Genomic DNA, 14,188 nt, shown 5'->3' on the forward strand with positions numbered 1-14,188 from the left:
TGAATCTTTCTCCTAAGATGCTAAAAAAAATGTTTTGAAAAAAGAGTCATGTTCCTAAACCCAGGCGCCCACCTGTATAACGAGAGGAATACATTTCAGTCTTTTTCATTTCAAGTGTTGAAGCCAGGCGCCCACCTGTATAACGAGAAGTATACATTTCAGTATTTGCATTTCATGTCCCAGGCACCCACCTGTATAACGAGAGGAATACATTTCAGTCTTTACATTTCAAGCATTGAAGTTAGGCGCCCACCTGTATAACAAGGGAATACATTTCAGGTTATATTTTATTTTAGGAGACTCACTTCCTAAATTGAGATTATACCCGTAGGAGATGCACATCCTAGTCTAGTCATTAGTTCACTCTCAACACTGCATCAGTAGTATCAGTGGGTTACAATTTTGCTAACGACTCACAAACCTTCCCAGTACAAACTGGGTGAGGAAATTTCATTTGTGTTGTTTATGTTGGTTGTCAGGAGCCTGCCTGTAGAGCGGAGGTTGTTATATGTCAAAGATTGAAGAAGTTAGGGGTCCGCCTGTAGAACAGAGGAACATCGTTCAAGGTCAAGCCGTAACCCATTGGAGGCAGAAGGCTACAACAAAATCCCCAGCATTCAATCCAAGTTAGAAACAACAAGAAGCTCGCCTCAAAAATGCGAGTCAACAGTCTGAGATAGTCAACAAAAGCTAGTCACAAAAACAAAAAGAAAAAAAAAGAAAAGAAAAATGAATGAATCCGAAGCACGGATGTGGAGAACAGATGTGATCTGCTCAAGAACTAGCGCCTACAACTAGCAAGTATCAAGGTTCAAATCCAAAGTCTGTATGAAGCACCATTCAAGACTCAAGATCAAGTTTCAGAAGACTTAGAGATAGGAATCCTTGTAACTAGTAGCTGATAGGTTTAGTTAGTCTTTTTCAGTTATCATTTTTGATGTAATGACAGGACCACGGACCGGAACCTCAACGGAACGGCACCTCGATCGGCTCTCCACCTCGGTACACTCCACCATCTCTCTCATTCCCGAACTACACGTGGCCTGATCCCTGTATAACCAAGGATATGTAGGCAGCTCACATACCAGGGCTCGGTCACATTCCCTCCCTTTCCTTAGTGTAGTCCGTCCAAGTAATGGTCGGGTCAAAAACATGTCTAGTCGTTCTTTGTCGGAAAACTCTTCGTGTTTCCAGTCAAAGAGGGGCAGTTGTATACACCGGATTTTTGATCCTCCCCGAGAATTTCACATTTTTAGCGTGAATATGTGAAATAGGGTCTAGTATAGCTATTTTAACTATTTTTACTTTATTTTGTTGCAAAAAGAAAATTACAAAAAAATATATATATAAATTTTAGTTTATGTATCTCTCATAAACTTGAAAAATACAAAAATTGCACTTTATTTTTGTACTTTATATAATTTCGAAAATAACCAAAAATATAGTTCTATTAATGTTTTGTAGTCATTTTAATTTTTGAAAAATACAAAAAATATTACTTTATATTTTATCCTTACATAAAAACAAAAATTACAAAAAAAATAGTTTTATTAATATTTTGTAGCTATTTTAAATCTTGAAAAATATATTAAAAAATATATAGTTTTGTTTAAATATTAGTCTTATTTTTGTAGTTATTTTTGCTTACATAGGATTAGTCGAACAACGTTGTGTTCTTAATCGGGCCCGGGCAAAAGAATAATATTCGGGTTCGAACTACCCGGTTTTAGGCCTAATATTCGGACCTAGCCCATAATAAACCGAGTCCATGACACATGGGGAACCCCACCACGCGTGGGGCTCATTTTTCTTGGCATTGTGTATCAAATACACGGACAAGGCCAAGGCAAAAGGGGGGATTTTTGAAATTTTTACGGAGGGGAACGAACTACTGTACATCTTCTTCTTTAGGAGGAACCCTACTGTAAACAACACCCACGACCACCCCCGTCGAGAAAACACCCAAAAACCCTACTGCCCGTTATCACCTTCCCCCCTTCGTTGTCACCGTTCCCCAGCTCACGTCCGAGCTCCAGCCATTAATCACTGCCCCCTACTCCCTCACTCACGACCAATAGCTCCCCCCCTCGTCGTCCAAACACCACCACCCTACTGCCCAAAACCAGCCAGTCCCACACCTTCCCGATCATCAACAGTCCACCGGCCTCGACATCGTCCGAACACCACTCCGTCTCGCCGCCTCCATCAAACAACCAAACCCTACACCAAGCAGAACCTTCCACCACCATAAAAAACACCGTCGCAGTTGCTTCTGCTTCCTCCATCACCACCATCAACGACCAAAACCCAGTCGCACCCCTCGTCGCAACCAACTCCACCCATCCCGTCCAGCTTCTCCGTCGTTACTGCCCGTCGACCCTACGTCCAAACGCCATAACCACCATCATCACCTGCTGCGTCGAAAAATCCAGCAGCAGCTAACCCCTCGAAAAATCCAGCAACAGCAACAGTCTTTGGTCCGAGCTTTCTATTTCCATCGAGGTCGTCTTTGGTTCGTCGAGGTCCGGTACGTCGAGGTTCTTGTCCGAAGTTTCGTAGCAGGTCCAACGCAGCTGACGATAATATCAAGTAGGTCATCCCTGTCCGTGTCCTTCATATTTGCTATTTAGTAATATGTACATGTGTTTGTCGAAATACGGTCCTAGTTCATGCGGATAGTATGCGAGCGAGACATATACGTATGATGTGTGTGAATTGCTATTTCCCGTTAATTAAATCCGTATGATATTGAAATGTGGCCGTGAATGTCTTTTCCTTTGTTTCGTTACTTCAAGTGGTTGTTCGGCATTTTTTTTCTTCATGTTTAGATTATTGATGTTTGTCACAATAGGTGTTCGTACACATTCTGTAAGATGTTAGTTATTTTAGTTGTCTTAATAATTGTTTGCACATGTAGTAGTAATGTTAAAATTATGGTAGTGATTTTAATTCCGCGGAAAAATACTCGTTTCATCAAATAAGTTCAATCTATAACCCGTGACCTCGCAAAGTAGCCAAAAATGTAGGTATTTTAGCTTTGTCCCTTTTTATTTTAAAAAATAGAAATAAGAAAAAATAATAATAAAAGAATAAATAAATAATAAAAAAAACGAGACGAGCTTCGCCAAATAAAAAGGTACAGATTGTGGAGCCCTCGTTAAATGTATATATTAAATACTTAGATTCCGGGACGGGCCGTTTAGCAAAATTCACGGCTCTACCCAAATATAATAATGCGCTAGTTGCTTTAGGCGCGCCTTTAATAATGTTATCTCCCTAAACTCGGGTGCACATTTATGTGACCCAAATCCAAATCTCAACGGAGTCGAAATATGTCTCTAGTCACAGGCACATTGATTGTGGCGTGGCCCGAGATGCATTTCCATGACGTTGTAAATTCCTTTTAATAATAAAATGAGACGAGCCTCGACAAAAAAAAATGTAGAAGCTGCGGGGCCCTCTAAATGCATATATATTAAAAACTTAGATTCCGGGATGGGCCGATTAGCAAATTTCACGGCCCGACCCAAAATAACAATACGTTAGTTGCTTTAGGCGCGTCTTAATAATTTATTCTCCTTAATTCGGGTGCACATTTATGTGACCCAAATCCAAATCTCAACCGAGTCGAGATATGTCAATAACCACGGGTGCATTGATGTAACGTGGTTCGAGATATGTTTTCACGACGTTGCAAGTCCTATAAAAATAACAGTGAATGATAAAAGCGGTTAAAAGATAAAATTGGCACATAAGTTCACATTTGTATAAAATCAGATAATCAAGCCGAATATAACAGTTGAGCGACCGTGCTAGAACCACGGAACTCGGGAATGCCTAACACCTTCTCCCGGGTTAACAGAATTCCTTATCCGAATTTCTGGTATGCAGACTGTAATATAGAGTCATTCTTTTCCTCAATTCGGGATTAAAATTGGTGACTTGGGACACCCTAAATCTCCCAAGTGGCGACTCTGAAACAAACAAACAACTCCCGTTTCGATTGTCCTTTAATTGGAAAAAACTCCCTTGTACCCCCGCGGGTGCGGAAAAAGGAGGTGTGACAATCCTATTTGCTTCGAAGATCTTGCCAGCTATCTTTTCCAAGTGGTTCAGTGTGATCTTATCAGGAACATATGCCTCATTCAAAATCTTCATCAAGACATTGCATTGTTCATCTGAATGTATCAACAAAGACAAAAGAGAAATCTGAGCTGGTGTTTTCCTTAACTGCTCCATAATGGAGTAATCCTGCACTTTCATCTTTTTCAGGAACTTCTCAACCTCTTCGTCGGTGACCGATTTCTTTACTGGCATTGAGCTATCCTTGAATAGCTTGGCTTTCCTTAATTCTTCTGGGGTGAAACATCTCCCAGAATAAGTCAATCCTCCAGTTTCATTAACTTCTTCCTCTATTTCTTTTAATTTGTATGTCACTATCACTTGTTTATAATTCCACGGAACAGCCTTGGCATCCACCACTGGAAGCTGGGTTACTGGTTTAATGATGATAGGGGTAGTAGGAGCCCCATTCACAACTATGACAGGCTTACTTGGAATCCCTAGTACTACCACTTTTGAACTTTCCGGACTTGCCCTAACATCTTTTGACAGCCCTTTCATGACCAACACTGGTGGTTTCAAATTGAGCGAGCTCGGCTTTTCTGTCACCCCTTCAACTATCAAAGACTTCACTTTGGTAGAGTCCGGAGCTTTAACCAAATTACTTTCACTGGCCCAAATCATCATGACGCACTTAGAAGACTTCCTGGGCTCCCCGTCCTTATGAACTATTTCAATCATATGTGTCTCTGCATGGGCTGGCAAAGGGTTTTGGTTGATGTTCGGCGCGTATGGGCTTTGGACTACAATTTGGTTGGTATCAATAAGCTCCCGGATTACCATTTTCAAATGCCAGCACTTCTCTATGTCATGCCCTGGAGCATCAAAACAATAGGCACATCTTAGGGAATAGTCGAGGTTCTTTGGAGGGGGATTCGGTATTTTTGACTCAATCGGTCTCAAGACGTCCAACTGCCTTAACCTTTGAAACAAACTAGCATAGGACTCTCCAAGCGGGGTAAAAGTTTGTTTCCGCTGCTGCCTCTCTCTCCTATACTCTGGCCTTGATCGAAAATTTGAACCAGTGGGGTTTTGATAAGGTTGTGGGGGTGGATAGGTATTTTGTGGAGCTGGGTAGATATTCTGCGGAGCTGGAGCACGCCATTGCGGGTAAGAAGGGGGTTGAGCATATGACTGTTCAGGGTGAACAAGGTATTGGGATGGCCTGGCTGAGTATTGGAGGTTTTGCGGGGAAAAGTAATGTTGAGGTAGATTATATGGAGCTTGGGCGTAGGCTTGAGGTCGGGGTCGAGGATGGGTGTATTGATGAGGTGAACCCCTCTGGCCATTCCATGATCTGGAGACAACCATAGCGACATCTTCCTTCTTCTTTTTTCCTAGCAAACCTCCGATACCACTCTAGATTGCCTGGGTGGTTGCTTTTATAGCAGAATAGCTCATGATCTTGCTCGACTTTAGCCCCTCTTCCACCATTTCTCCCATCTTCACTACATCATTGAAAGACTTACCAATGGCTGAGATCAAGTGGCCATAGTAAGCGGGCTCCGGGGCTTGAAGAAAGTATTTAACCATCTCGTCCTCTTCCATCGGAGGATTGACTCGTGCAGCTTGCTCCCTCCATCGAAACCCATATTCTCTAAAGCTTTCACCGGATTTCTTTTCCACCTTGGTCAGAGATAGGCGGTCTGGAACAATGTCTATATTATACTGAAAATGCCAGGCGAAGGCCTGAGCCATATCGTCCCAGGTGTACCACCTGTTGGCGTCCTGGCGGTGTACCATTCTAAAGCTGCCCCACTCAGACTTTGGCTGAAGTATGTCATCAATAATTTGTCTTTTCCCCCGGCGCCTCTCATTTTACTGCAATAACCTCTCAAATGAGCTACAGGATCCCCATGTTCATCATACAAGTCAAACTCGGGCATCTTGAACCCGACAGGCAATTGGACATCGGGGAACAAACACAAATCCGTATAGGCCACACTCACTTGGTTTCCCAACCCTTGAAATTTCTCAATGATTGCTCCAGACTCTGTACCTTCCTAAACATCTCTTCTTGCTCTACGTTCTTGGGTGGTTTGTCAGTTTCAACATGAGGCTCAAATTGGGGAGTGTAAGAGTAAGGATCTGGGACTTTGAAGGTGGGTTCCGGTACATAGTAGTGGGCATCTATAGCAGGGAATGCAGGATCACTAGAGGATCGTTGGAGGGTATCTTGTGGAGGGGTACAAAAATATGAGCAGATGTCGGAGCAGGGTACGAGGTTGTTTTAGTTGGCGGAGCATGAACAATTTGGGCTGAAGTGCTGGGGTAGTTGTGGTAAAGGGTAAAGCCAGGTGCATGTTGTGGGGAAAGATCAATGGTATTGGGCATCTGGGATTGAGAGAGTGGTGGAATGGAAGCAGGGTTTTCTGTGTAGTTGGTAGGGAACGAGGGTGGAGGGTGTCCCTTAATCCAGGCTTGATACATTTCTGCCATCTGATGCTTCAACCTCCGGACCTCCTCTTGCAGTTCCGATTCCGACTCAACAATATCCATTGGTGGGTCTACAACTCCAGTGTCTATTTCCTTGCTAGCCATGACTGTTTGACGCTTTGATCGAGTGTTGTATGAATGACTTGCCAGGATGCGAACAAACTAACCACCTTCCTGAAACTTAATAGAGATAACAGAGGACAACAACACAAAACCACCATGTTAGCATTAGGGCATTTATCAAATAATAATATCATATTACGTGCAATGCACCTAGCAACGATTAACCGTTCTAAAATGGCTTCGAGGGTCGCAGAGTCACATGGCATCATCCCGATTTGCTCATTTCAGTCCTTCCTTCTCTTCTTTTCCAACCCCTCTTATCACCCTTTTCTCTTTTCTTTCTCTTTTTATTTTGAAACAAAAATGATTTGATCGAACCCGTTGTAGGTTGCCTACGTATCATGTCTCTTATGAATCAGACCAAGCGTAGTTCTGGAGGAGTGATGGAAAATAAAATTAAAAACAAAATCTTTTTGGGATTTTTCATTTAAATTTTTTTTGATATTAAAATACAATGGGAAGTGCGATAATAAAAGACCTGACAGACTCAACTACACTACGACAGACTTTAACACTACCTAAAGGACTCAATACTTCCAGACAAGACACGAAAGTAAAAGACAACATACGACAATCTCAAAACACCTAAATAGAATGACTCCTCAAGCTGCTCCTGAATGCGACGGTCCTGGCTGGGATGATCCTGGGCTGTCCGTCATGCTCAAACTCTGTAACATGCCTCGTAAAGAAACACCGATGCTGGGAATAAAGGCCCTGAAGTGTGCCCCCACATCCTGAAGGCCGACCCTAAACAAATACTGGCCATGTTGCTCCACATTTGCTGCCAATCCTGCTAACTGAGACTTTATCAACTCAAGCTTATCCCAGGGATCTTGGTCCGATGCCTCTTCAAAATCATCTGTCTGAACTGCCCGACCCCTAAGTTGTGCTGGCAATGGGGTGCTGACCCCTGGCGGGACGGACTGTTACCAAATCAAGTACTCCTGAGTACACTCGGGCATGCCAACGTCCTCTACTAATGTATTTTTCTTCATCCTCTTTGCATTGTTCCAGTATTGCACATACTTGATTTCAGCAGCCGCATTTTTGCTAAAATTTATGATGTGCCTCCGAAGATTCAAAGTTGGAGGCTCCTCTTGTCTTCTGCCCAATTGCCGCATTACCCTAACGGGAGTGTACGGCCTTACACACTTGAATCCTATCAACATCAGGAAAGGCTGCATGAGGCTCCCTACCAAGATATCATCCAAAGGTAGCCAAAGGTAAGCCTACAAAACATTCCCATTTGTCCTCAAACAAAGGAACTCAATCCAAGCCGTGACACCTAATGGGTACGTAAACTTAGGAGATTTCATCCTACGTTCGATGCATACAACCCGATCCCTCAAGGCACGGTCGATGGGACAAAGTAAGGAAGCGATGTGCAAATGTTCCATCATCCACAGCTGTAGCAAAAGGTTACTTCTCTCAAAATATCTGACACCTCCCCTAACCTCACTCAGGGCTCGGTACAACTCTGCTAAGATCATCGGCACAACAGTAACGGTTTTGCGTTGCTTCTCATGAAATAGTGCCATTACCACTGACTGCAGATGGGTGCTAATGTGACTCTCATCTAATGGAAAAACCAATAATCCCAACAAAGCAAGGCTGAAAGCTTCGAGGCGACATCTTTGCCACTTTGCCTTGGTTGTGCAGAACTCATCCCAAAAGACGTCAAAACTATCTTGTGGTCCAAATCTAGCAAACAAATAATCCAAGGATATCCAGGACTGCTCGAGACATTTTAAATGCTTATTATCTTTCAGGCCCAGGTCGCTCAGGAATCTTGTCCTAGAGTAGTCTCGGGGAAGTATCATGTCCTTGCCTATATAGCTTAAACGAGTGAGGCTAGACATTTCCGCCAAGGTAGGAGTCATCTCCCACTCTCCAAATCTGAAAATCAAATTTTGTGGATCCCAATAAGTCAGCATCGCCTCCACTAAGTCTAGGCGGTGTGTGATATCAAGAAGGGAAGTTAGGGTGCCCAATTTCTGCATTAACTCATGTTGCTCTAACGATGAAAACATTTTCCACCACTTGATCAACTTCCTAGGAATCTTTACTACCATCAGCACTTTGGATCGAATCAGCGGGTCCATACCTGAATGAAGCAAGCATGGTTAGCGACTCAGGACACTACGTGACCCCACCACATTTCCTAGTGGACAAATGCAGGACACAACTTGGCTATATTTGCAAAATGGCCAAAGTGGCTGAAAGTGGCTATTAGCGCAAACTTGACAAAGTTGACCCCTAATGCATGAGAAATACTCCATTTAAATCTTACATGACTCTAATATCCCGACAATCATGGTCTTAAAAATTACTTTGCGGAAATGGACCCTTTTTTTGCAAAAATGGCCGTTGTGGCCAAATGTGGCTAGGGACGCAAACACGATATGGATGGACCTTAAAGTGATATGAAACTGAGTTATAAACTCAAGATCCTAAGACATGGGTAATTTAGCCACTCTTGCAAAAATAACCCTATTTTGCAAGAATGGCCGATGTGGCCAAAAGTGGCTAGACATGCAAATTTGACAGGAATGAACCTTAGAATTAAGAGGACACTTTATTGTAGACTCAAGATCCTAAGACAAGAGATAACAAACTACTTTGAGAAAATACTTCTATTTCTGCAAAAACGGCCAATGTGGCCAAATATGGCTATACATGCAAGATTCGGCTATGACCCCGAAAGCCAAGAACCTAGGACCTACTAGGAAGACCGGACCCTATGTGGGTTGCCTACATATCACATCTCGAAAGACGAGAATCAGGTTCGCGTAGTTCGGGAAGATTGGACATGAGAGGAAGCCTTTAAAAAATGCAACTAATTTGGAAAAACCATTTTTTTTTGTATTTTTGATGAAAATTGAAAAAAAAATGGATTTTTCTTTTTCTCCCTTTTTGAATTTTTGGGAAAATGATGGAAAATGTAAAATCTTTTTGGATTTTCTATTTTCAAAAAAAAATTGAAAAATAATGGAAAAGTGTAAAATCTTTTTTGGATTTTTCATTTTCATTTTGATTTTTGAAAAACTATGAAAAAGAATGTGAGTGGGGCCTACTTTCTTCATTTTCACCCTTCTTTCCCAAGCATCGGTCTGCCAAATGACCTTTTTACCCTCACCGATGCAACATTTAGCACATAGGATGATTAAATGTCATTTTGGGCCACGAGCCCATTTTGACAAAATTTGGACAGGCTTCCTACAAAGGGACACGGTACCTGGGACCGAGCCCTACTAGGTCTAAATGACATGATGCAAATAAAAATGACCTAAAGGCTGACCTAAGTTTGGGGTTCACTAACAAGGTAATTCGGGGGAGCGTATGGTCGATGGTGGATGCTCAAGCTTTCCACCCACTCCATACGTCCGACGGCTCTCCCCTCCTAAATCAAGGGTGACTCAACAAAGAGTTCGTGCACACGACGCGTGCTCCGAGACTTGTTGCAGAAAGAATTGACTGGGTAATGCATAAAGCAAAAACTGTAAACACATAAACAACTAGCAAATAATAAGATATAAAAACATAATAAAAATTAAGTAAAGCTAATGAAAAAGCATAAAAACCTCAACCAAATATTCTAAAAGCCAACAAAATCAAGTACTAGCTCGAACCCGCAAGTGTCCCAAGCAGAGTCGCCAGAGATGTCACACCCCTTTTTAACCAAACTTTACTAAACCCTCTTAAATAAATAAAAAGATTTAGTAAAGCTCAAAAGGGTTTTTAATTAAAAAGTGACAAAATTGTGTTCAAAAGGAAATAACTCAGAGTCACCACCTGACATTGGTTTCGGTGTGCCAGGTCACTGTTTTTATAAAAATAATTTTTCCCTTTTAAATATTTTGAGACTCCAAAACTAAATCTGCACCAGAGATTCAAAGAAAGGGGGTTCATTTGACTCAGGGAGAAGGTGTTAGGCATTCCCCGAGTCCCATGAAAATCACGGTTGCGTACTCGATCTAGTTGGCTCTTAGAATATTCAAATTAAGGTGAAAATAAATACGGAATAAATAAATAAACACATACGAGGCTCGAGGTCGTCCCCACCTAATAAAATAAAATAAAATAAAAACAAAAGTAAAACTAAAAATACTATTCTATGCTTCCTCAAAGTGTTCCATCGTTGGCCTTCAAATACAAATACCTCGGGGCATACCCCGGATAAAAATATATAAAAAGTCAACAGGGCATTCCCCGGATAAATTTAACTAAGGGAACGACCTAAGGGAACGACCTCTCGCCTCAAAACTACAGAATCCTAAGGCTTGCCTACCCAAGTTTTGCCGGCCTAAACATATCACTAGCGGATAATAGAATGAAATAAAGTAACAAATGTAGTACTAAAATCTTAATTCTGTTACTTTTAACTTCCAACTCTAGATCACATATCCATTTCACTATTCTTGGCCAATATTTCTTTTCCAGAGTTTACCAATCCACTGCCCATTAATCCAACTTAAACCAATAGTTCATGAGTTGATTCACTTATCATAAATTATGCTCTATTCACACTAATTAATTAAAATGAGCAATTTCACTAAACTTATATCAACCGAGAACATTACGCTATCATCATGCAATTATCATAGCACATGAAAAATAATAGCACACATAATAAAGAGAAGGAAACGAGAGGAACCTCAAAAGGAGTTAGGAAATTTTCTTCGACACTTGAAAATGGTACAAGACCTTTAAGCCAAAATCGAGCGAATCGCAGCACGAACAAGATGAAAACAACAATAGGAACTCGGACAGTAACCTCGACGTATGACTGAACGGAACTTGAATTGGACTTCGAACCACCTCAAACAAATTTCATTTTTGGAAAGCGAAATCTGGAACCTGGCCGTTCTCTGCTATCCGGTTTCTGGAGAGGAAGGAGTCTTAGGGTGGACTTAGAGGTTTAGGGGATGGAGGCCATCTTTTCCGGCGAGGTTTTGGAGAGATTGGCGGGCGGTGACTGGTTGATTCCGGCTGGTTCGATGAGGAACGACTGCTAGTGCTGGAGGAGTTAGGGTCGTTGGGTTAGGTCTTGGTCGTGTTCTAAGGTTGAAGAAAGAGACGGGCGCTGATGGGGTTTCTCTTGTAGTCTTGTCTAGTTGAAGAAGAAGAAGCAAGCAGCCATAGATGTCCTCCAAGTTCTGCCGCTGCTGCTGGTTGCTCAAAATAAAAGGGGTTGTTTTTTTTGCTGGAAAAAAAGTACCATGGGGTCCAAGATGAAGGCTAGGGTTTCTATAATTGGGTATTTTATATGAAGGTGGGAAGGGATGATGACCATTGGATTAGAAGGAAATAGATGTCTAGGATTAAATCTTGCACATAAATGGCTAATGGGTTGGAAAGAATGGGCTAAGAATAATTGGGTTTAAGTTAAAAGAAATGGACTCGGTCCTACAAATTTTCTTGTTCGACAAAGACAAACTCAAAAATCCTACCAAAATATTAATTAAACTTAGTTAAGTAAATAAAAAAAATTTAAAATGAAACTACTTTTTTTTTGTATTTTTAAATGTTATAACAATAAAGTAAAAAGTAAAGAAAATAGACTAAAGTCATGATAAAATTAAGATACCATGAATAAAAATATACTAATTGATCTTAAACTAAAGATAAAAAAATAGAAAAGCGATAAACACGATAAATAATACTATTTTATGTTTTTTTTAAAGTCTTAGGACTAAAAGTAAAAAGATTAAAATTATGTTAAAATAAAGTCAAGTAAATATTTTAAAAATATTAAAATACTAAAACTAACTTTAAAATTTGTGCGGGTCAAAAATTACGTGCTTACAGTTATTATAAATTATTACAGCCTAGAATGAATAAGAAAAGCAAAATTACATCAGAAATTAAAGTACAACCAAGGGGAGCCTAATTTAGACTCCAGGTCTGAAATATGAGATGAACCAACTTCAAGAGATCATGAACCAAAGCCTTTCTCTCATTTGGATGTGTCAGGGTTATCTAAGAGCCTCATAGGGACTCCGAGCAGTGCTCACACCCAAATGTGTAACCAGATTAGGATATAGTGTAGTGTGGAAGGGCCAACCCTCAAGTGTCCAAGTTTAGAGAGAACTCAAGGTCCTAAGTCAAGGCTCACAAGAGGGGGGTAGAACTTAGAAGCTAAGAAAGAGCACAGGTGCAGGAGTAAAATTCTGAAAGGGGAAAAGGAAGAGGGGAATAACTTGAAATCAGTGCACATAGTGGTATAGGGGAGTAGGGAATTTGCAAGAACACAGAAAAGTAGGCTGATGGGCATACTCAACAATGGGATATGCTGGCACACCCTCCAGCCTGTTAGTGGTTAGGACCTCACTGATTCAGAACTTAGGTCATGGGCAACAACTCATGTTGCCATGCCCTAAGTCACCAGTTACAAACACATAGGTGTAATGGGATAGGGAGCAAAGATTCACAGTAGAAACAGATAGTAAAACATGGGCATATTAAGTTAAATATTGCACTCTACATAAACAGTAAGGTGGCCATGGATATAAAACTATAAGTAAACACATTGGGGTGATGCTAAAACTTAAAGTAGGACATACCAGTTTTAGAGAAAACAAACAAAGAGAAAGCAATAGTCTTGTAAGGGCCAAAGTGCAGGAAGACAGAATACTATAAGTGTGAGTAAGAGTTCAGAAAGAGTTGTGAATTGTGAAGTGTAGTGTTCTGAATTGAAAAGTGTCTGCTTGTGAAAAAGAGGTCGTGCCTTTTTATAGTGTAGAAAACAAGTAGAAATAGGTAAGAAAATAATTTGAAAATCAATTACACAAGGTTTTCCTCTAATTAAGGGATTCTGATTTCAAACGGGAAAAACTAATTAAGGAAATGGATTCATCAAACCTTTTTCAAACCAGCATAAAAGGGGTAAATACATAAAGGTCTATTTAAGGACAGGGTCTTGACAGCACACGGTTTGTGCAAATAAGGAAAGGAAATCAGTTAACAGCCAGTAAATCACAAGGTCCGAGATTTGGTATGAATGAACCAAGTCAGAAGGATGGGAAAGATTTTAACTTAAGGAAAATCAGCAAACAATCAATTAGACCTATTAAAAAGGAATTCTGAATCAATCATAAGTTTGAAAACCTTTTTGAAGAAAGATTCATCACATATAAAAGCATACAGACACATTAAACATGAAAGAAACTTGTCATGCCTTTGTAAAATCAGAAGAAAGAAAAGGTTCAACATTGTATGAAAACAAAGATATCCAAACTCATTCAGAGGTTCAAAATCAGTCTGAAAGAGTTAAGGGGTCTTTGAAATAAAGCCCTAGTTCGAACAAACCAGAAAACATAAAGGAGAGGGCAAGCAAGTTAAGTGGAGACATTTGTAGAGGTTTCAAAAGAGAATTGAAGCTTCTAACATGCTTTTTTAGAACTCATGAGAGAACATGATAGCAAAGTAACATGCAAACAGTAGCAGGATTCAGAGGATAGAATGGAAAATACTGATAAGAATAGCAGAGGAAACATGCTTAAGAGGC

This window comes from Nicotiana tabacum, chromosome 6 (genome assembly GCF_000715075.1).
Source record: "Nicotiana tabacum cultivar K326 chromosome 6, ASM71507v2, whole genome shotgun sequence".
Taxonomy (NCBI): Eukaryota; Viridiplantae; Streptophyta; class Magnoliopsida; order Solanales; family Solanaceae; genus Nicotiana; species Nicotiana tabacum.